At 42.8% G+C, this 22,723-nt stretch overlaps 1 protein-coding gene across 7 annotated transcripts in view; it reads left to right on the top strand.

Moving 5' to 3' along the window:
• Positions 1–22,723, top strand: part of TSPAN18 (tetraspanin 18) — a 122,767-nt gene that overhangs the window by 29,840 nt on the left and 70,204 nt on the right. The window contains exon 1 of one of the 7 annotated variants that reach the window (XM_058421243.1): positions 13,402–13,425. The exons of the other annotated variants lie outside the window; for them this stretch is intronic. The gene's annotated coding sequence lies outside the window, so the exon portion shown is untranslated. Of the gene's footprint in view, positions 1–13,401; positions 13,426–22,723 lie in introns of those variants that run through there. 7 annotated transcript variants of the gene reach the window in all.

The raw sequence follows: 22,723 nt of genomic DNA, 5'->3' as shown, positions 1-22,723 counted from the left end.
TAGGTCTGTTGGTAGCATCACACCAGAGGCGAATCGCAGCACTGGCAGTATTTGAAGCCCCACAGTTCCCAGTTTGTTCATAGTGAATGTCCTGTCCACTTGAGCTCTGTTCCAAGAGAATTGTGGCAGGGAAGTCTAGATGGAGGCCCATTTTCCTACCTCTATCCTTTTGCAGGTGGGACCATGATTGCTGCCGCTATAATTAGTACTCAGGTCTCCTTAGGTTAAAGAGCATATCTTGCAGTTTTAGGTGAAGCTCTTGCATCCCAGAGATATGAGTGCTGGTAAAAAGTGGCTGTGGGTCCCAAAAGCATTCAGCTTTGCCTTGGACACAATTTCTAGGGGAATTCTTCCGTAGCGGGGAAGAAGGCAGAAGACTGATGCTTTGCCAGGTTTCTGAATTAGAAATGCTGGACTAGAAGTTCCCCAAGAACCTTTTGGTAAGGACCCGGACTCCTCCAGTAATTTCTGTGCTCTGTCTTCAGCTCTGGCTGCCTTTGAGATTTGTTCCTGGACAAAAATTTTGGTCACCCCATTCAGTAATAAAAATTGGCAGTTAGGTTCCTGATGGTTTTTTGCTTCATATTTGCTGCTGCTTCCCATCATCAACAGCAGTAAAGTGCCGTGGGGTGAAAATCAGCACTAATTTGGGAGTTAGATTGCCTGTGTAATAAGCTGCTCTGTTATTCTTTGGTAGGAGCAACAGCTAATATAAATTTTTTTGCTGTCACTTCTGCATGGGCCATGTACCAGCATCCAAGTTAATCCCTCAAAATTATGTTCCATTATAAATCTCTCTCCACAGATGAAGTGGGTGCAATTAGGCAGAGAGGTCCAGAACCATTACCAAAGAAAAAAAGGTCTGAAGGACAAAAGCAGTCTGCCTGTGCATCACAAAATGATGTAACATCTTGCCAGTGACCTCCAGAAAACAGAAGCTCCTTGGCCACAGTGTTCTTGGGGCTTGTTTGGCAGCAAAAATATGTTCTGAGTTGATCAGAACTGAGTTCCACCTTTTTGTAAGTACAAGGTGGAGGATCTTGAAAGGAATTTGCAGCAATTTGTGTCAGTTCTCCCTTATTTCTTTTTTTTTTTCCAATAACACACAGAATGTTTAATGTTGTTATTCCTGCCTGAGCCCTGGGAATTCAGAAAAGATCATCAAGACCTTAGTAATAGGCAGAACCCCCCCCCCCAGCATATTTAATTAGAGATTATTCTTTTGATGTTTGGGTTGATTTTGAGGCTGTTTTTTTATCAGTTCATTCTTGGGTAACCCTCTGTATACAGAACAACTTCCCTGCTTCCATGAATGTCAAAGACACTCAAGGTTTAAATGCACTGGTGCAGTTAAATCACTTTAATTTTATTAGTTTCATGTTGTTCTTTTTGGTTAAAATTTGGGAAAAAAATTACCCCTTTACTGCGACATTCTAACTACTCTGGGCAGGCCTGTACAATGATGGACTTCTTACACCCAGCTTAAAATTTGTGTCTGCTGGAAGTTCCTTCTGCCCTGTTTTCATAAAGAGATTAGGGCAAGTGCCTTAGTTCCCAGGTGTGAGGTTTCTTCCTTTTTTTTCCCCCTCCCTCCTTTCTCTCTCTCTCTCTTTTTTTTTTTATTTTTATTTTTATTTTTATTTTTTGTTAATTTGTTTGTTTTGTGTTGTTGTTTGTGCTTTTTTAAAATTTTTGTTTGTGTTATTTTTGTTTGTTTTGTTCTGTTTTTCCTTCCGAAATTGAGTCATTGAAAACCGATATAGTCACGGACAAAGACCCTCTAACTAGTTAAAGTTAGAAAGTGGTACGTTTATTCACCGGCAGGCAGCACGGGAGTCATCTCCGAAAGGCGTGGCCACCCCGAACAAGGCTCTTTGCTCTCTATTTATTTTCCAAGCTCTTACATACAATACATATGCATAACCCCAGCACCTCCCATCCCCGCTCTCTATTAAAATGAGGCTATCAGTCCTTCACGCGTGCGCAGTTCTTCTCTTGAATTGGGTCGGTGGTCTCGAATTGGGTCAGTGTCTCAAAAGATGAAGTCAGGAGAGTCTTCATCAGGTCTCTGTGACCCTCTGGCACTGTCCAAGGCCCCCTTCTTCATGATTGATTGATACCAAGTCCCGGTGCTGGCCATTGTTCTTAGTGGTTTCAATCTGTTCTTATGACGGTTCACTTACTCCACTTTTTCTATAAACAAGCTCATAATATAACAGTTAGCTCTAGCTTGGGCATCTAATAATCATTAACCCACCATTTACTAATCTAACTTACATCTTGATCAATATAAATTGCTTCTAACCCTTAGCTAAAATCTTAACTCTTTAAAGTTATGTCTCAAAATAATACTTAAATATATTAAGGTGCATTTCTATTCTTAGGGAACACAAGCTCTCTTAACTCCTGTCTGTTTTCTTTGGAGTGCTGAGCAAATGCTACCAAGCTTACATTGAGAATGGCATTGACTCTTCAAAGAAGTGAGGAGTTTGTTCCAATGTACAGCAGGGAGAGTGTGCTATTAAAACTCCCATAGGTGTGTGGCTGCATGTATTGAGTATTATCTACACTTTTCTAAGCATAAAACTTTAGAGAAGCTGCAAATCTACTGTAAAGTCATTCAACTTAACTTTACTCAGACTTTCAAAATCAGACACAATAGTAATATTTTGCTTCACTTCCTGTTCACTGCAAACATTCTGAAAGGTGTTACTTTGAGCAATATTTAGTATTTCAGTTTGAAATTGATAGAATTAATTTCAGAAAATCTGCAAAAATGTCTCTCTGCTTGCATGGCAGTCAAACATGTGTTACAATGCCAAGACAAGGATGCGGTAGAGACGAGAAGCTGGATCCAGTTTTTGTCATAAAAGCTCAACAGAGTAATCTGGTTTGCCCTAGAAACCCCCTTTATTTTTGTTCATATCTGGCCTGCTGAGCAAAGATGGGAAATAAATTTATAAATGACAGTGGCTTGCACACAAAATACTTACTATTGTGCACATTAGTCATCCATCATCTTGTTAAATTCAAGTGTAGTAAACGTCTACTTGGCGTGCTGTTGGCTCTGTTCTAGCCTCTTCCATGGCAAGAGGATATGTGTGTCCTCTGACTCACATAACTTTCAGTGGGTTCAAGTCTCCTTCAGGCTGCTGCGTTCCCTGAACTGGGCAAGCAATCATCACTGATCCTTCTTGCGGATCCAGTGGCTGCTCACTCCAAAGAAGTCTTCTTGACTTCTCTTGCTGTGTTTTGTCAAGTACCAGGGGGAGCTTGCAACATGTGATTACAGGCTGCATGTGTTTTTCTTCTCCATTTTTCCTGTGAATTTTCTCAAAGTGTTTTCTCCAAGCATGCTAAAATGTCTAACGAAAGGGTCAGAGTTCTTTATATATTAGAATAAAATTGGGTTGAAGCTCTTTTTCTGTCAGAGTAAAACAGGGCTGAGGTCACCACCCAGTTCTTACTGCTGTCAATTATGACTTACTGCATCTTTTGTCAGCTACATGTGAGAAAAGTGTAGGCAAACTAACTGAGGTTTTTGTAGTTGATAGAATCTCCAACTGTGGCACTGAACCACGGAGTAAAAAGCCAGCTAACAATGCACTGACGTCAGGCTGCCTTGATGTGACTGAGAGAGTTTTTGTCTACGAAGACAAATACTGGAATAAATCACTAACTGGGTTTTAACAACTGTGGTGGTTTTGGCCTGGTTTCTGAACTTGGAGATAGACAAAGAATGGCAACACAGCATCTCATTTTCAAGCTGTTTTGACCAACCAGAAACAGGGTCCTATATGTGCTAGAGTCTACCAAGAAACAAATCTTGACATGGTCCAAAACAATTAATTACAGTTGATAGCTGAATGTGGGCCACGTCAATCACAGGAATGGTTTCCTCCTGCTGCTGTACCAGAACAACTCCAGGCTGCTATTTGGGGTGGCAGAGAGGGCTCAGCTGCCTTCCACACCAGGCAGCTTGAGTGGTGAATAGCTTTCGTACACAGAATCCACCGTCTCTCATGAGGGGTGTGACTGTGAAGTAGCTGACTTCTGAAAACAAGCTTTCTGCAGATACTTTTTTCCACTCAACAACAAAGGTCTTGTTTGGGAATGCTTTTTGGCTGCAGTCTTTGCGACCCCCCTGGGAAATGCACTGTGCATTTGACTTGCACTCAGCAAAGGAAAAAGTGAAAGTAACACAGCTGTAGTGATTTACTACGAAGTTTTGAGGCTAATTGCCTCGTATGTTTAATTAATAACTGACACATTCTGTCCCTCAAAGAGCTTGGAGAACTTCCATCTGGACCCCTAGTGATTACAGCCTGGAAGCCATCCCTGTAATTAAGGAGCAGGCTATAGGAGGCCTGTTCCCATTATGGGAAATTATTGTGCTTGCTACTTTTCCCCTCCTTTCATACAAAAGGACTGAGAAATAAGGCTCAAAGACTAATCTGACATAAAACCCTGACTAAAGAGGTGCTTTGTGCTGCCCCATGGTAGAATGATGGGTTACGTTTTGGTGCCAGAACTCTTTTTTTCAATGGGCCGTCAGGGGACATATTCTCTGAAGACCAAAATGTGTCTTACACCAAACTGAAGGACTTCTTGGTCAATATTAACTGCCAATGCAAGAAGAGGATTTTTGCAAAGAACCGGGCAGCTGAGTATTTCTACTGTTACTTCTCTCTCTCCCTCCCAACTTTAGACTTCCACTAGGCTTGACAGCTGCTCATCTGCAGACTCTGGCTAGCTCAGGAGCCTCGGAGTAGAGGATGCTGTGTCTTTAAGCCTTCCATACAGTGCTGAAATGTTATGACAGAGCATCTCACAGGGGGATGCGGTTTCCATGGCAACCCCACACTGTAAGATAAGCAAACTGGATTATTTTTTTTCCTGAGAGGTTCAAGAGCAAGGAAGGAATGAGGCGATCTGTCAGCAGGCAAGACTTGAAAAGAGGAAACCATGTCCATTAATCCTGTAGCCCTGGCTGCTTTGTGTTTTAATTAGAGAATGTTATTATGGCAGAAAGCATGGGCACCTCACCCTTTTATGGGTTTTTGAGGACTTTTTTGTTTGTTACTCTTTTTATATCTCCAACTAATAAAGGGCATGGGGCGGGGGGGGAGGGGGGTGGCTGGGGGGGAAGGAGGAGGAAAGAAGCTTTACTAAGGCATAGAATGAAGGTCTGAAATAAAGAGCCTCAGGATGCCTGTTCCAGAAGAGCTTGTATCCCAAGCCAGATATAGGAGGTAGAGGGAATGAATCTGCCATTCTCGAATTGAGAATACATATTAAATTATTTTTATTTCTGTCTTGCTACTGTGTTTAGCAAGAATGGAAATCCCCCATACCCTTGCATCCTGCATGAGTAACCATGTGAGTGTGGAGCAAAGCAGGGGAGTTGTGACTTGCTGTCTTCCACAGTCTGCCCAGAGGCATTATACATCAGCCTTTATTACAGAGCTATACTGCCTTCCCCCTGCCTTGGTTTTGGGGTAGTTGATAGCTTTGGGATCACTAGTTACCCTTACATGAGAAATCCTCCACTTCCTGAATGTCGCCACTTGTGAGAATGCAGGACATTCTGCATGCTAAGAGCTGTAAGGACAAGGAGGGGCAATGCTTCAGCCCACCGTGAGAAGGCAAGCTCCCACACGAGCTGCCATGGCATCTTAGTAATCAGATAATATCTTGGTAGCAGCTAGTGCACCAGCTGGGTAGGAAACTGTGCTGGTCTCGTACATGTGCTCTGCGTAGGAGTTTATTATGGAAAATATTTTGACAACCTTTATTATTTTCAAACACTTGTATGTGTCACCAGAAAATTAGAGTTAAAGTAAATGTTAACCCAACAGCAATCTTGTCTGCATAGTTTCCATGTCCATCCTTTATGGAGTAATCTTTGCTCCTTTGCAGGGAATTAGAGCCCACTATAAATCTTCATGTGGAATGAAAAGAAAGTTATTCTAATCCTTTGAGAAAGCAATATAGCAAAAGCATTAATTTCTGCTTTCCTATAAGCAGCGGTATTCCAGTCTGTTTTTCAGGAGCTGGCGCTTGTGAGGAATTCTTGTAAATGTAGTTCTCCCTACTTTCCTGTCTCAATATCTTCTTCAATGCCCTTGAGGAGTACAGCAAAACAAGGTGCAGAATGAAGAGGGCCAAATAGCCTCAAAACCACTGTTCTGGATTTGAGTGCCTCCTACCCAAAATAATATCCTCCTATGGGTACAGCCCATGTAGCAGGAAAAGTTGTTAGCAAAGTTTGAATTTGTGGGCCAAGCAAATGTGAGATCTTGAGTGGGAATTTAGGGCTAGGGCGGAATGATACTTATGCCTTTGTTGAATGAGCCATCAAATGCTCTAATTGACAATAAGCAGGGTTACAGGCAGGCTAATTTCTTTGGAGACTGCTCTCCTAATTCCTTTTTTCTGGCTGCATAGACAAATCCAACCCTTTGGTATTGATATCAGCTTTATTTGATGTTTTGAGCCAAGCTGCCCAGAGATGACTTTTTGGTTGTACTAATAAAGAAACTGCTTTTGACAGCTTAGATCGGTTGTACTTCACTGCCAGCGCCGAGTGGACATGGGGCAGGTTGAGTTTGTGATCCTGGTGGCTGGGGCAGAGTTGGCCAGCACAGCTTTCTCTGCCCCTCACCTCTCCTCTCAGGACCTGCTGTGCCTGCCTGTGCCCTACCAGGAGAACTCCTCACACATCTGCTCTGTACCGGGGGCTTCTCAGTTCACGCCACTCTCTGGTCTTCATAATTTGCCTTGAACGGAACGTTGCTAAACCCTTGAACATTGCTCGGGTTTGTTGTCCCTTGAGGCACTGCCAGATCTGAACCACTGCCAAAAAAAATGATTCCACCTGCTCCTTGGCTCTAAGCATCTAATCTCCCATGTGCAGCAGAGTTTTGTTTAGAGAACAGAAATAATTGCGGTGCTGCACCAGTTCCCAGCAGAGCTAGCATGTCCATGTCACCCGGAGAACTGGGGAATGAAGGAGTAGCTGCGTGCCTTGTTCAGCTTGTTTCTCATGGGAATATTTCCAGGATTTTCTTAGGACTCTCCTGGGTCTGCCCCAGCTTTTTTTGGCCAAAATTAGTGCTCCTGAGTTCATGGTGGAAGGGAGCAGCTGCAGAGTATTAGGCTCTGCTCCAAGTATGATTTTGAGCAGGCCAGTGCCTCACAGCTAAAGCTGGATGTTTTAACCGATTATTTGCTGACTCATCACTTTTCCTGGTTTCTTTCCCACACCATTTTAAATGTTACACCCCTCTTCCTGGAGATAATGCATTACTTGTGCATCTCAGTAGTTCATTCTTGGATAATTCTTCTAGCTAGTTCTGTTTCACACTCATTTCTTCTCTCAGCTTTGCCCAGCACCCTAGAGGTCCTCAGAAATTTGACTTTTGATGATCCAGATGTATCCCTTCCAATGCAGTATATTCTATGATTCTATGGTAGATAGATTTCTGACCGTGACTGAAATGCAAAATCTTTTAAATCAACTAATGTTATCCATCCAAAGTTTATCTTCCCTCACCTGCTTGACAGCCAAAATTCCTTAGACAAAACTCTTTAGGAACAATGCAGGTCCTTAGGTTCTTAAGCTGCTCTTACCTTCTGCTGCTGGTCCTGAATTGTCTGTGTCCCTGCACACACCAAGGAGCATGGTGCTGTTTTAGGGTCTATCCCAGCTGACGTGGAGGAATTTTCTTTACTACTATTTGCATGCTATCTTAGCCTGGAAGTCATTTGGACTTAGAAACACAGAGTTCTGCTTCTACTAATAAATAATTGTCTTCAAGAGGCTCGCTGGTGGGGCTGCTGGCAGGCACTACCCTGGGCACACAGACACCAAGCATGTGGTTGCAGAGTGGAAGCACAGGGATTTCTGGGCAGCCAGAGACCTCTGAGCTCTGTTCAGATGCTCTCTGTACTGTCTTCAGGTTCCCTGGCTCTTGAAGGCATTACAAAGAGAGAATACACATAAGGTAGTGTAATTCTGGTGCAGTAAGAGAGTGCACAGTCTTGAAGAAAACTTTTCTTTCATATGCTTTGTATTTAATTTCAACACATGCCATACCAGTTCATCCTATTTACATTCAGGTCTGTTTTAGACATCCGGCATAATTCAAGAACGCTGTAGCTCTGAATGCATGCAATAAAAATATTTTCATACTCTTTTCTACAAAATAATCCTTGGGTCTGCAGTTTGCCAGTTTGTGGTACCTTCAAGGCTTTTCCTAGACTGCAGAATTTTTGAAAAAGGAAAAATGTCTGGGAGCTGTATTTATGTTCCACAAGCCTAATAATAAAAGAGCACTAATTTCTTTTAAACCTTTCCAAGCAATTTCCCCAAAAACTTCCCTATGCACAACAGTTTGTTGAAGCTCATGTGAAAGTATCTATGCTCTTTAGCAACACGCTGAAGAAATATTTTGGTGCTAGGACAAGCCAGGACCACAAATTAAATTAGATGAAAAAAACTAGGTTGATATGTTTCATGACAGAAATGAAAGATGCTTTGGGAAAAACAGAGAGGCAGTATTCCTTCTGGATAAGGCCTCAGCATGAAAACATGAACAGCAAATGAGTTTATTATTGAAGACATGTACATCAAAGCCAACTTGACTGAGAAACTTTTTGGCCTAACCTACAGTTGTTGTCTTTGCTGTTATTAAATGTCACGCATTGGTGAGGAGCTAGGAGACCAGGATATTTTTCTCATCTAGAGTTTTTTAAATCTGATGTAAATGGTCTTGGTTTCAAATCTCCCTCGATCTTTGCATTAAGCCTGTATGATTTAAGTGAACCCCAGACCTCAGGGTGGCCTCTCTCTGGGGTGACTTTCACTCTTACAGGGTGATGGTGCAGAGCCACAGAAAGTGGGGAGGCGTTGGCTGGAGGAGAAAATTACCTCAGGGTCTTTAGATTGTAGGTTAGAGAAAAAGAAATAGAGCATTTCTCTAAGACAAATATTTTCTTTTGTCTGTTCCAGTTGATGACATTTCTAGGGGGAAAAGGCTTTCTTCAGACAGAAGGGAGATCAAGCATTTGTCTCTGTTGGCTTCTTACTAACATCAGACTGTGGAAGTCTTTGAGACAAGTTTATTTTCTGCAATTAAAAATAAATAAATAAGGCTAGGAACTGATCTTGATTTCCCTGCTGCTAAAGCCTTCTATGACCAGGACAGAGTTTTTAGATTCAGAAAAATTCTGAGACCTTTTTTTCCTCAAAAACTGTTCAACTTGAATTTCTATGTCTTTGGGAGGTGGAGTGAGGAAGGGGGCCTGCCCAGTTTCACTCACATTCATTGATCACAACGCTGTAGCTCTCAGCTCTTCCCAGACATCTCAAATCATTGTAAGTAATTGGGTTAAAGTCAGAATTTATCATACTTAGTTAGCTCAGATCTAATCGTTCTTTCCAGAACTGTTTGCTGAATCACTTGGCATGTCTAACCTTATCAGCCCCGTTAACTTCTTAGCCCCATTTGACAAATGTAATCTCTGTCTTTACTTCTGCAAGGAGAGAGACGGGAATCCTTAGAGACTTTTGTGGCTTGCTCTGTAGCCTGCTAACAAGCATCCCAGGAACAATTGGGGAGTTGCTTGCAGCTGCTGGAGAAGATTTGGAAGGGTTTAAGGTATAGTGGGCATGGAAAGTAGGGTTTCTTGTCAAGATGGTTTACTCATTTACTCATTTCTATCTGTTTTAAAAACACAAAGTCTGCTAAAGTTAACAGATGTCAGCAGTCAGAGATTGCTACATCGAGCCTAGGGCGAAGGGTATAGATGGTGTTTTGTGCCTTTCACAATCCAAGCCATTGTATCTTGCTTGAGACACTTTCCTCTAGGCTTATAAAATCACTCTTGGCTCTAGTTATTTTCTGAGCATATGACTGAACCACTTTACAGGAAAACACTTACAGTGCTGTGCCTAAGTTGCACACTGGGGACCTGAGATTTTCCTCCCTCATAAAGAAGTGACACCACAAAGGCAAATGGAGCCACAGGGTTGTGAAACTGAAATCAGCAAGCAGAATTCCAGCGTTATGTTCTTCAGCGCATGTTCATTGCTGGCTATTTTTGCTACGAGAAATTTTCTTGAAAAGGAGGGCAGGGAGTAGATAGGAATATATAAGGCCAGAAAGATGTTCTTTGAGGATTTTAAGGAGTTTGCAAGCACATGCTGAAGAGCTAATACATGTCACAGCTGGGAGAAGAAGTTGGATGTCCTTCTCCCCTGTGTGTTTATATGCATAATTTTACATAATTTGTGTTCTGATGCATAATGTTGTCATTTGCCACCCTGGCTTCCGGTGCGCTTGGCTCAGCTCAGTGGGTTGGAGGATGTTGTTACCCTCAGATGGAAAGGAGGCTCATCTTCTGCACATACTCAGTTCAAGGTACCTTTAGAGGGTAGCTGTCCTTGCATTGGGCGTGATGATCAGTAAGTGCTTGGTTTGCTACTCTGCCAGTTGGGACTCTAACTTTCCATGTACTTCAGCCTGCTCAGAAAGGCGAGGGCTTAATAATTGGTTCGGATTTTCAAAAGGGATGTTTGCCCGGATGCGAGCATTTCCCCCGAGAGCTCTCGTTCACAATGGAGCTCTACGTCAGAGCTGGGGCTGAGGCCCCAGGGATGGAGCCTGGCCAGCAGCTCGGCCCTTCCTCCGCCACCTCCCTGCATGACTTGGCATCCAGACACTCGCGGGTGTGTTTGCTGTGCAGAGTGCATGGACCCAAATGTAAAACTGAAATCGCAGTTTGAATGCAGCCTTAAACACAGCTCTGTCCTGGGCTGGTGACTCTGCTGATGGCTGTGGCTGGGCTCAGGCAGCACCCAGTGGTATTTCCTCTGCAGAGGTTTGGGTGGCACAGAGGCCCAGAAGTCTCTTCTTTTGCCGCGTAGAGGAAGGTAGAAATAGGGAATATAGTGTGTACCTGCTCCACTACTGCCTATCTCCCCTTTGACTGCACCTGTGGAGTGTGCCAGAGCTGGGCTATGTCTCTTTTTAACTTTTAAATTGACAACTTCACACTGGTGCGATGTCACATTGATGTGGCTGCCCACAGGCTCCAAGGGGCATACTCCTCTTCCCGAAGATGCTGACGGGGATAACAGCCACACTCCCCAGCCTACCTAAAATGCCTGGCAGCACCCATGGTGCTTGTGCTGGGAGAGGAGGCATCAAACTCCACTCAGTTCTGCCTAAGATGGCTAGGGTGAAGTGGCATAAAGCTACAGGAGGGGCCAGGGAGTCTTTCAAATTCAGAGGCAACATATGGGATAAAAGAGAGGAGAGAAAGAAGGAATTGTCCATGGAGTAAAACCAGTGTCTTGTGAGAGAGTAAGAACTTCAGGCTTTCCAGTGAACTTCACGCAGACCAACGTCTCTCTCTTCTCTTTGGTCTGGGCTCTCCTTTACACTATGTATTTAAACAAAGACTAAAGGGGGATAGAAATCTCCTTGCATGGCAGGATACTTACTTTTTAGTTACTCTGCTATCCCTTTCTGCTCTCCGTGAAATAAAGTCATTAGAGATTTTGCCTCAGAAACTTAGGAATTTAAATATACAGGGTTTACAGCCACATTGATACAGTGTAGCTGTTAGCCACCCCTGAATGATTCCCACAGGATGGGAAATATTGCTGGCGAAAAGAGAGTTTGTGTTCGAGGGCAACGGGAGGTTGTTTGTATTCTGACAGCACCATACTGATGGATGTTTGCAGCTGTGGTCTGGGCATCCAAAAATTATATCCATAAAGGATAGATCCGATTGTTAGAACCAAGGAAGCCTTGGAGAAAATTGTAGCAATGTAGTCAGCTGCTGTGGCTGCATACATGGACAGATCTCTGCTTCCTCCACCTCCCTTAAGTGGGAATTGAGGCAGGCTTCCTTCCAGTAATGTTTAAAGCACTTCCCTCGGGGTAGATTTCCCCTTGCATTCATTCTGGTGTGTGCATTATCGCAGATTTAACATCTTGGAGAAAAGCCCCTGGTCTGTTTATTCCTATCTGCCCTATCAGACGAAGGCTTTAGCTCATCCTCATCTGTGGCCGAGGAGCGTGAAGTTTGCTCTTGCAGCATGGCTTGGCCCCGGTGTGGCCCACCGAGCGGAGCAGGTCACTGCCATTGCTGGCTGCCACGGGGACGGATGTGGCACAGGGGTGTCGAGGGTGTGTGTGACACAAGGGTGTGCAGTTCAGCACAGCACAGGCTTAGCGCCTCAAGGTCTCTACCTCGCCTAGGTCAGCACAAAGTTTCCCTCCATTTATCTAATCCTGTCCCCTTAATTAAGATACATTTGCAACTAAATCTCCCAAGTTTGGAGTGCCTCATGGCAGCCCTGCAGAGGGTTTCCTGTCTCTGCTTTTGTAGCAATCACATTAAAATGAGCTCCCCTTACCAAGTGAGAATCAGAATGCTTCGAGCTCTGGCTCCGCATAAGCTGTGCTCTGTTAGCTCCAAATATTCTTTGAACACTATCTTCTTCAAAGCTGCTTTTCAGGTAGAGTGAGTTGAAAACCAGGAGAGATTACCACGGGGTGTTTTTTTCCTCTCTCATTTTGAGAGGAAGTTTGAATTCAAAATGTTTTGACCAGCTTTGTTTCCATAAAAGAGTCACCAAATGTAGCCGTGTTCTCTTTAGTATAAGAAAGGTAAAAAGGATGCAGTGCTTTGACAGTTACCTATCTGCTGATTGCCACGTGTACCAAGTGTCAGGATGAGATTGATGGCCTTTGAAAATAAATCCACTGAGGCAGGAAGAGTACATTTCTTTGCTTTTTTACAATGCTAAGTGTGTGTATTTTCTGTGCTGAGACAGTGCTGAATAATAATGAGTGACTATAGTTAGTGTCTAAGCTAGGGGAACCCAGGCCTCCAGCCAGCCTGGGGTTAGGACCTCTGCTGATTATTCAGTTTAGTTTGAGCCAGCTATACACATTTTGCCTAAATGCCCGAGTCTTTTCTTCCCAATTATTTCGAGGTCTAGGAGGATACACTCTTTTCTCTGTAATTTCTATGAAGTCAAAATGTTAAAGTCTAAAACTTGTAAGATTAGATTTTTAATGCTTTGAGCATGTTTGTTTGTTTTAATCTGAGAAGAACTTTTGGCTAGAAAATATCAGTTAGGCTTGTGATTGGAAAAAAAAAGGCAATCACTAAAACAAACAAATAACCTCTCCTCCTTCCAACTTGCTTTGTTTTGAAGGGGCTGGAGCGTGACAGGATTTTGAATCTGTTCAACATCTGAAAATCAGAAAGTGAAGGTTTCTTGCAAAACCTTTTTTCCTGTCTACCTAAGCCTGCTGTTGTGCCTGTGTCAGACAACAGTGCTCATCTGGTCCATCTCTGGGGTGCCAGTCAATTTATATCCTGTCATCTAAGGAGGGGACTAGGGTAAAGAAGTTCTAATTCCACCTCTCAGATCTCATTTTAGACAGCCCTGAAAATGGATCTCTGGCAGCCCATGATCTGAGTGGAGTGGATGGATGAAAAGGATTAGGGATTCTGCCTAATCCAGCTCAAAACTCCTGACAGCACCCAATAAAAATTATACCCTGGCTGCTTTTGTGGTCTACTCTTTACTCAAAGCAAGAATATGTCCTTGGTGGCCACTGTCAAGTAGAGAGCTGGAAGTCTGACTCTGTATCCCTGAGTGGCTCTGTGTTTCATGGCTATTTGGGGTCTTGTTTATTATCAGCTGTTTATTATCAGTGTTCCATTTCAGAAACAGAATTAACTCCCTGAAATACAAGGCTCCCGTTTCCTTTGGGGAAGAGCGATTGGTAGCTCTGCATGTGGTGGCAGGTGGGATTTGGCAGCGTGTTTTCCATTCAGATGTTTATGATTTTGAGCAGGTTCAGGGCTGCTATTTGTAAAATTCTCATTAGGTTAAAAAGCACTTCAGAGTTTCAGGACCTGCTGCCTTCTCTTATCCCTTATTTCTTTTCCTCTTCAGCCACCTCCTGGGGTCTCTGCACTGTGCTGAATGAGCCCTGTTGCTCTTGCCTGCACCTGTATGTCGCACATGTTATCAGTACAAAAGCCTCTTGACAGAACAGCCCCGAGGAGAACAATCTGGAGCAAAGATGTGATGGGAAAGTTTTGCTGGGCAGCCCAGCTGGGTGGCTTGGCTTGTTCTTGCTTGGGGCAGGGAGGTGGCTGCTTCTGTTCCTTACCTTGTTGATACCTTGTCAGGGTTTTGGCTTTTCAGCCACTGCTGTAGCTGACATTGAAACACAGAAGACGCAGTTTTCGAGTTCGGACTTGGTGTTTATTAATGTTTATCTATATTGCAACCTCACAAGCTGTGAGTTCTGCAGTACCTCTAGTTAACAAGGTGCAGAATGGAGTACTTCTCTATCTCTACAAGGTCTTTTCAAGGACAATTTATCCAACTGTGAAATGCCACCTAAATTATTTTTACTTTAAACCCAATAACTACTTGAAGTCCACAATGCGGACCCCACCAAACAGTTACAGAAAACCACGCAAACCCATGAAGATGAAGGAAGAAGAAGGTGAAGAAGGACTTAGACAATACCCCAAATCCTCCATCTCGCCCCATATATTACTATATGCTAAAATGCCAAATCTAAGTTTTTCACCCTGTGAGATCACACAATACTATTCAAACTACACAACCACAACCCCATTGTTATCACTCAACTTTGGAAGCCTGTTCCATGGCCTCAAGTCAAATGCAGTGCTCGCTTGAGGGTTAGTACCTTTTAGAATAGAAAGCCTGAAATTTTCAGCCTCCAGAGTTCCGACAATACCCAATGAGAATTTTTGCTGCTTTGGTTCAAAAGGGGAGGCCATTGCTCTGAGGGCTTCCTGACTCAGGCAGAGCAAGCTGTGCTTGCCTGTCTGCTGTTTCAGAATGGGGAAATAGGAGAGAAAAAACACCTATCTTTTGTTAGGAATGCAAAATAATATTTAGTCTCTTTCTACATCTTATATTGAAGGGTTTATTAGCTTATAGGAGTTGTGGTGCCTGTTGAAGTTTGGAAATAGGATATTATGTTCTGAAAATATGGTATTTTGCTATAAAGCCAGTGTGGATAAAGCACAGAAATAAATTTTTGAGTGCTGAATTTCTAGTGGGAAAGGAATTAATTTTGCTTGCTTTCTAGCTGTTTCTGCTGGACTAGGAAGACAAATTAAAGTGAGACTAGACCAGCAGTACTGCAGTGGGAGGAAATGAGAAGACCCACTTTGATCCCAAATGCTCAATCAAGAAGCATTTGCCAGCAATGTCAAATGAGATTTGTCAAGTCCTAGGCAGAGGCCAGCAGGGCCCAGAACTGAACAAAAGGAGGAGGTATCATACTATAAATTTGGTTTCAACATATTCAGAGTTAATCTTCCTTTACCTACATAATATGAAGGTTATTAACCTGACTACAAATGGACCTACTAGGGAGTTAAGTGTCACGTGGACAGGATTACCATGTTTTGAAAAGAATTTGTGCTGGTGACTGTAACATAATAAATGTAATATGTGCCTCTTTAGATCTTCTATAGGTGGCAAAGAATCATTGATCACCCTGTGGGATGGGAGATGGGGAGCTTGTTTTTGATGTTCTAATACCAAGTCAGAAATGAGAGCTCAGAGTAGCTGATGAAAAGAGCACATAAATTTGTTATTATTATTATTCATTTTTCTGTCTTAAAGAGACCAAGAGGGAGTTGATGCTGAGGGGCGGGAAATAAATCATTAGCATCTTCACATTTGCACTGCAGATTAATCTGGGGAAATAAGGCTGGTCGTTTTTAGGCCTCTTGCATATTTGCCAGGTGAACTATTTAACTTGATCTCTCCTTTTACTTTTTTTCTAGCCAGAGAGTTTTTCCACACACAGATTTTAAAAGGTCACAAGGTTAAACAGAAATCAGAAGCTGATTGATTGCATAAGTACCCTTAGCAGGCATTTTGGCCAGTGCCATATTAAAGTTTGTTTTAAATTGTGCTATTTTTTTTTTCCTTCTACTGAAAGACGTGATTTGGTTTTTTTATATTCTTATTCCACTTGCCTTGTGCTCACTTTGCTGAACCTTAAAAGGTTCTCAGTGCAAGAATGATCTTCTGATTGTTTCCAAGTAAATGTCTAGCTCAGAGGGCGGGCAGTGGCAATTCTGACATTATTTTATGCTGCCCTCAGTGTTCACACTTGATTTCTCCTGCTGGTCAGTACGTGTCAGGTAAATCTTAGAGCTGCTAGGAGCGGATGGCAGCTCTGAGCAAGGCTGTGCCGTGCGAGGCAAAGGAAAGTGATGGTTGTAACAATGCAACACAGAGTGAAAGCTCTGGCTGAGGGAGCTGTGCTGGGTATTTGGAAATGCATCTTTAGTGGAGACACGAAACAGAGATCCCGACTGCTTGTGAGCACTAGAGATCCCCTAACACGTGTTCCAACAGCCAGCGTCTGAGCCAGAGTATTGGAGGTAATTAGTCAGTCTGCCTGCATTCCTGCTGCAGCCTCAATTAATTACGAGGCTCTCGCTAACTTCTGGATAAAACGGTTCTGTAGTGGTGTTAGAGGATGTTAACCAGCTGCCACCTTCATTTTCCATCGATACTGTATAAATACTGTACAAAGGACTTGAAAGCAAGGCCTCCTGCTTGTGAGCGCAAGCTTGGCTCCTGCTGATCTCCTCCTCCCTGAGCACTTGGCCTGGGAGGAGGAAGACGCAATCCTACCTGTGCTGGTAGCAAACACAAATACTACAGCAGGAAAATGCTTTGGTACGCTTCAAGGGGGAAGCTGGTACTTTCAGTGTTTCATTCTCTGTTGACTGAAGTATGAACACAGGCCGGCAGAGACGTGTAAGCAGATTCAGTGGGAAGAGCAGTACTGCAACACAACTATCAGTGTTAGCTCCTTGAATAAGGTTGATGGGGAAAGTAGGTTGGATCTTTTATTAGGTCTATTGATACTGTTGGGGGAGGCAGACTTTGAAACATGTAAATGTGGTTTCTCATATCTGAAATAGAAGCATCAGCCTTTGAAACTAAATAAATACATGTTGAGAACACTTTCCCCAAGTTTAGCAATATTATGTTAATCACTTAGACCATCTGTTGGAGAAAATGTAGTTGTGAAGCTGGGATAGGTTGGGGGCACATTAGTGAGAGAAGAGATAATAAAATTGTTTGTTTCTCTAGGACAGAATAAAGTTTTTGAGAATTACTTGGTTTTTTCTGGTGGTTACAGTTCCTTTTTTAGAAGTAAGAAAGGTGTTTTACTCATCTTTAAAAGACACATTTTCTGTGAGGCTCCAAAATTTTGTTGTATTGGCTTGGTGTTCTCATGACAGCGAAGTTCCTCAGTTTAGCAGGAGGATGAGGTTAGGATCCTCCTTGCCTGTAGCCCTGCCTGGGCTGGGAAAGCTCCAAGGGTTCCTGGGAAAACTCTGCCCAGCCTCTGCAGCTGGGGGGTGCGAAACAGCTACACTGCTACTTTATCCTGAGAGGGCAAGAACTGTGCAGAAAAGAGTTAAATCCCGTCACCCTAAGAAGTGTGGCTGGTTCCTAATGGCCTGCTGCCTGAGCTTTTCAGCCTGACAGCATCTCTCCTCCTTAAATACATTGTGAAATGCTGAAAAATGATTTTGGATGTCTTTATGACAGTGGCATTTATTCAGGAGGAGCTGTCTGTTTGTTTAAATACAGCCTCAAAGGAGGTGCTTGTTTTCCTAGGATTTCCTCTAACTGCTGGCCCAAGCAGGAGAAGAGAGTGTTCAGGGAAGGGACATCACAGAAGCCTGGCTGAGTGCTGGCAGAAGCGTGATTAATCTTGACTAGACAACCATGCCGGAGCCACTTCCAAAACGCTGGACTCCAAATCAAACACATAGTGTACTTGTGACAACTCTCCTGCCTTTTTCAATTACTTTGTCTCGCTCTCAATTCCAAATACATCAGTCTTGTTTGAAGGCTTCGTTATACCCCACTGATGTGCTAATGCAAGCTGTAATCTGTCCTCGTTGTAACATTTACTGCCAGTAAAGCTCATGTGGACAAGGAGAGGTACAACTGCAGGGAAAAGCAGTACTTAGCAAAAAGAAACCATTTACTTAGGTTGCCCTACTGCTTTTTGGGAGATATCAAGACACGCCTGAGGGCAAGTTCTTCATCTGGTCTAGTATCCGACCTGAAGGAAACAGTACGAGTAAAACATACAGGCAATGCATCAAGTCTCATGGTTGTTAACATTTTCCCAAATCTGTAATTCATGGAAGGCTTTGGAGATATGTTGAGCTGCTGAGATGTAATAAGTAGGGATCTAAACATTTTCGAAGGGGCAGGTGGTAGAGCCCCAAATGAATGAAGGTACGTGACCCAGTGTAGAATCACAAACCCCTCAGATTCTGTGGGAGGGATGTTGCTTCCGCCTTTCTGCTGCTCTGGTTTCTGTGATTTAGCAAACTGGGTTATTTAGTCGATGTGATTCATTCCTCTCGGACCATCCACTGCAGCGCTCCTAATTTCAGGTCAAGAGGAAGGAAGCAAAAGCTTCTGTGTGAAACAAAGGATGTCACGTACTGATCTCCATTGTTACAGCAGTAGAGGACCACAAGATCAAATGAAGTGCAAAATCGAAGAGAGAAGCGGAATGATAAAATAATTTTAAAATGTTGCAAAATCTCTGCAGCAGCGTTGGCTCCTGCCACTTTATTACTGAGGTTAAGGAAATCTAGTTCTTTTATAAGATCTGTCACTCCGTGAATTTTCCTTCAGAATAAGACCCTTCTAAAAATGTATTTCCTTTTGCTCCTGGAGTAGATCTCATTAAGTTGAACAGGGCCAGCTTTCCTTGTATTCCATAGCCTGCTGTTTTCCTCATGAACTGGGAGGCTCATGAATTTTCCATCTGGAACTGCTGGCATGAACCTGGGGGACTGAGGGTTGTTGGTGACTGCTTGCCGCCTCCCTGAGCAGTACTGTGGTAAATTCAACAAATAATTGATTTAGCAGTGCAGGAAGGTCACCAATCTTCTTTTCATAGGTGTCATGTAGAGTTTGAGATCCCTGTCCTGCAGCTCTTAGCTGTTGGAAAAAACATTGCTAGTAGAGCTTGTGGATTTTATTTTTTCCCCAGTTGCACAATGGTGGCAAATCAGGTGCTTTAAATTTTTAAAGGATTAAAGAGGGCCGTGCTGTGTATTGAATCGTAGGTCACTGCTCTTCTGCAAATCATGAGAATGAATTTGTTATCTGGTACGGTCACCTGCAGGAATGAGATTGAATAATGACATTAGTACATTCAAGTACAGATTCATTGACGTCAGATTTTGTTCGAATTTGGTGAGAGCGAATCAGATTACTCAGCCATCAGGTTTCATCATCGTGCCTCCATCACACACTAATGGCTTATGCCTTGGGGAACAGCAGAATTATAACTAAAAGTATTATTCTAGCGCACCTGATTGGTTACAGAATATAATACAAGAAAGAAAATGCCTTTTCAACCCCTGGTATAATTACTTTTGTCTTTGCATGATGAATCATAAATGCTCTTTTGATATCTACATGATAATTTGTAGAAATTTTAAAATACATTTTTATGTGAGTTCTATTGACAAATTGTCTACAAATAACTTACTGACTTTTCAAATGCTTGAGTCTTTTGAAATTATTCGTAGATTGCTTCTTGGTTTGCTGATTGTTTACAAGCAATTCCTTTTTAGTATTCAGTGGCTGGTATTCAAGTGTTCAGCTTCCAGCTGCACGATTCAGTTCGTATTTTGACATATAGGTCACACAATAGTATTTCTGTTCCCTGACTAAATGCATATAATTCATAGGATCTAGCTTCTTGCACGAATATTTGCATTGAATTACAAAATTCTTATTCTGCAGCCATTCTTTAGCACTTGATTATCAGCAGAAACTGAAACAATCCTTTTTAATCTTATTTACGGAGTATTTATGGAAATGCTAATGCACAGTGGACATTACCATAAATGAACAAATTTGCTGTAAAGCTTCAGCTACGCACTCAGCTGCATTTTTATTAGTTTCACTGTGTTTGCCCATCTTCTCTCTATGATCTCAAAGTACTAATAATTTAAATATTTTTTTGCATATGTGAAATCAAGCAATTCTATGAAAAATTTGTACATATATATTGTTGAGTTATAAGCATTTCCTGTGGAAACTGCATATAGTGACTTCCACTCAGTTATGGTTGCAGAGTGCCTTATATGTGTCCTTCCATCTGATTCTGCAAGACTTTTCCTGTTATATGTTGCTAGACCTCCACAGTTCTGTTTAAAACAACATGAATATAAAATCAATAGAACAATAAAATCTAACACTTACTGGACAAGCCAGAGCCATTAAATGAGCAATAGCCAGCTGCTCTTTGTCCCAGTGTTTGGTTTGTGGTCTCACAGATCCCTTTTTCCCCTGCTGTCCCCAACTGCCCCTTGCTCTGTAGAGATAAAATGATTGCAAGTGTGGAGACATTTCAGTCCAAGGAAAGCAGAGAGCGTGTTTGAAATTCTTGTACACATTTCTAAAATAACAGTGAGAACCATGCTCTCTTGCTGTTCAGAGATAAGGCAAAACTGCCCTTGAAGAGCTAAGGTGTCTGAAATAAAAAAATATCATTGTTTCTTAGTACATGGACCATTTTGAAAACACTTCTATTATTTTTCTCCACATATTCAAATAACCACCACGCAAGGCATCTGGCTTCTCTGGATTCTGTTTGCTGTGTTTTCCCTACACCTCTCACTGGTCCCTGGGGCTCAGGAGGGTGTTTATTACAAATGAATGTTTAATGTCTGCCTGGAAAAGCTTCTTGTCTCGCTTGGAATTTCTGGTTGCCGTGCTCTGGAAAGACCTGCATGTGGAGAAGGGCCCTGTGGAGCATTAACTGGGCACTGAGAGTAGTTCTTGCATCTTGTGATTGCTGCTTTTAGCAAGGGCTTTCTTGTCTTGCTGGTTGGCAGCTCATTTGGCAGAACTGACACTGATTATTTTGTTTGACCTTCATTTCCAGTTAACCCCTGGAGCAGGGAGTCCACTGCATTGAGACTGAGCTGTGGAGACAGGACAGTCAAAGGAGATCCCTGACTCAGCTGGCCCTGGGTTCCAGCAGGACACTGTGGCAGCTGTTCAGAGGAGACACTGAGAAAGCAAAGCCCAAAATGATCCAAATGCTTCCTCTACCTGTCTTGCTCCTGAGATGAGGCCCAAGAGGGAAAGAAGCCTTTAGTTGCAGACACTTGTGCCGTAGCATTGCTCTGACTGCTTTTACCTGAGATGGCAGCTGGTGCCTGAACCTTAGCTTTCCTTCCCACCTGCCTTTAATTTAAATGCAGCTGTTTTCTGCTGTGGCTAGGAGGTGGAGTGTTCTGAATGCTTCAGCAGCATGTAAAAACTCTGGCAAGCTCACTCTGAGGTGTTACTTAGATGGGGGATATGCACACTGCATCTCTCGTTACTGCCTTGAGACTGACATGCTTGTGCCTTGGAAGAGCTGTCTGATAATTTGCCTGGGTGGGCTGGAGCTGTGCAAGTGTTGAGAAACCTTTCAGAGGCTGTAGATCTTGATTGCACCATTGGTGTGAAAGAGCAAGGTTTCACAGCCTCCCAAGGCTTTGTCCTTTCTCCCAGTTGCTGGGCTCACTTTCCATGTGCCAAAAGGCATTTCTCTGATAGAAAGCTCCTCCATGGTCCTAGCCTGAGCTCTGTGCTGACTGCTGTATCTCGCCAACTGGTAGCCAGGCATTAGAGCTGACTTAAGTTACCATCAATTATAACAGCAGGTGAGTCAAAGGGAACAAAAGTTTCCCCTTGCAGGAGCTCTCTTTGGCATCTTCCAGCTAAGAGCTGCTTTCTGATGGCCTTTAAACATCTAACTCTTCCCAAAATGAAATACAGCTGTCTGTCCAGAACATCTGTCTTATGAGCTATGCCACAGCTCCTCTGGAAGCCTTTTGAGCACTTGTGTGGCCCAAGAGACCAGGACAAATAATGCAGCAGAGGGTTTTTGTGCAGTTGTTTCCTTGTCGTGTTTTCCTGATTGTAATGCCTACCTAATTACTTAGGATGTTGCTTCCTCTAGATTCTTGTGGAATGCTGCTGTTAAATTTTAGTACTAGTAAAAGCTCTTGTTGCCAATTGTAAGACTTATATTAGTTCACACTATCTTTGCCAAACTGTTTTACAAGTAGTGTTGGTGTTTTCTTTCTCCCTGTCTCTCAGTTTCACTATTTCTAGGCGAGTGCAAAATGCTGATTTGCAGATGTGCCCTTCATTGAAATGCTAAAAAAACTTGAAGCTGAAATTATAGAAAAAAGCATGGGGGAAGGTCAGGCAAAAGATAAGGCCATGGTTATTTTCAAGATATATCTTTGCAAGCAGCTCTGTAAAAGAAAAACAGAATGCAGAGTCTTATTGGAAGGAATAGCCTTGGATCTCACTTGTCAGGAGGAAACCTGAGAGTCAGAACCCCTCTTTATTGTTCAGGCTGGTAAAAAGTTGTGTTTTGGCTTCTACAGACTATTACATGAACAGGCTTGGAAAGACAGGCATACCAGCACGTGCGGCATTTAGGGAACACTTCTAAAATTGTGGGCTAATGAACAAGGCAGAACTCCCACCATTTATGTCAGTGACATCTAAAGTTTTGAGAGTGGGACAGATTGTTTTGGTTTCATTTGAAACACTTTCAGAGGG

The sequence above is a fragment of the Hirundo rustica genome, chromosome 6 (genome assembly GCF_015227805.2).
Source record: "Hirundo rustica isolate bHirRus1 chromosome 6, bHirRus1.pri.v3, whole genome shotgun sequence".
NCBI classification, from domain to species: domain Eukaryota; kingdom Metazoa; phylum Chordata; class Aves; order Passeriformes; family Hirundinidae; genus Hirundo; species Hirundo rustica.
Note: the sequence above shows the minus strand (reverse complement) of the source record. Positions and strands in the feature narration are given on the sequence as shown.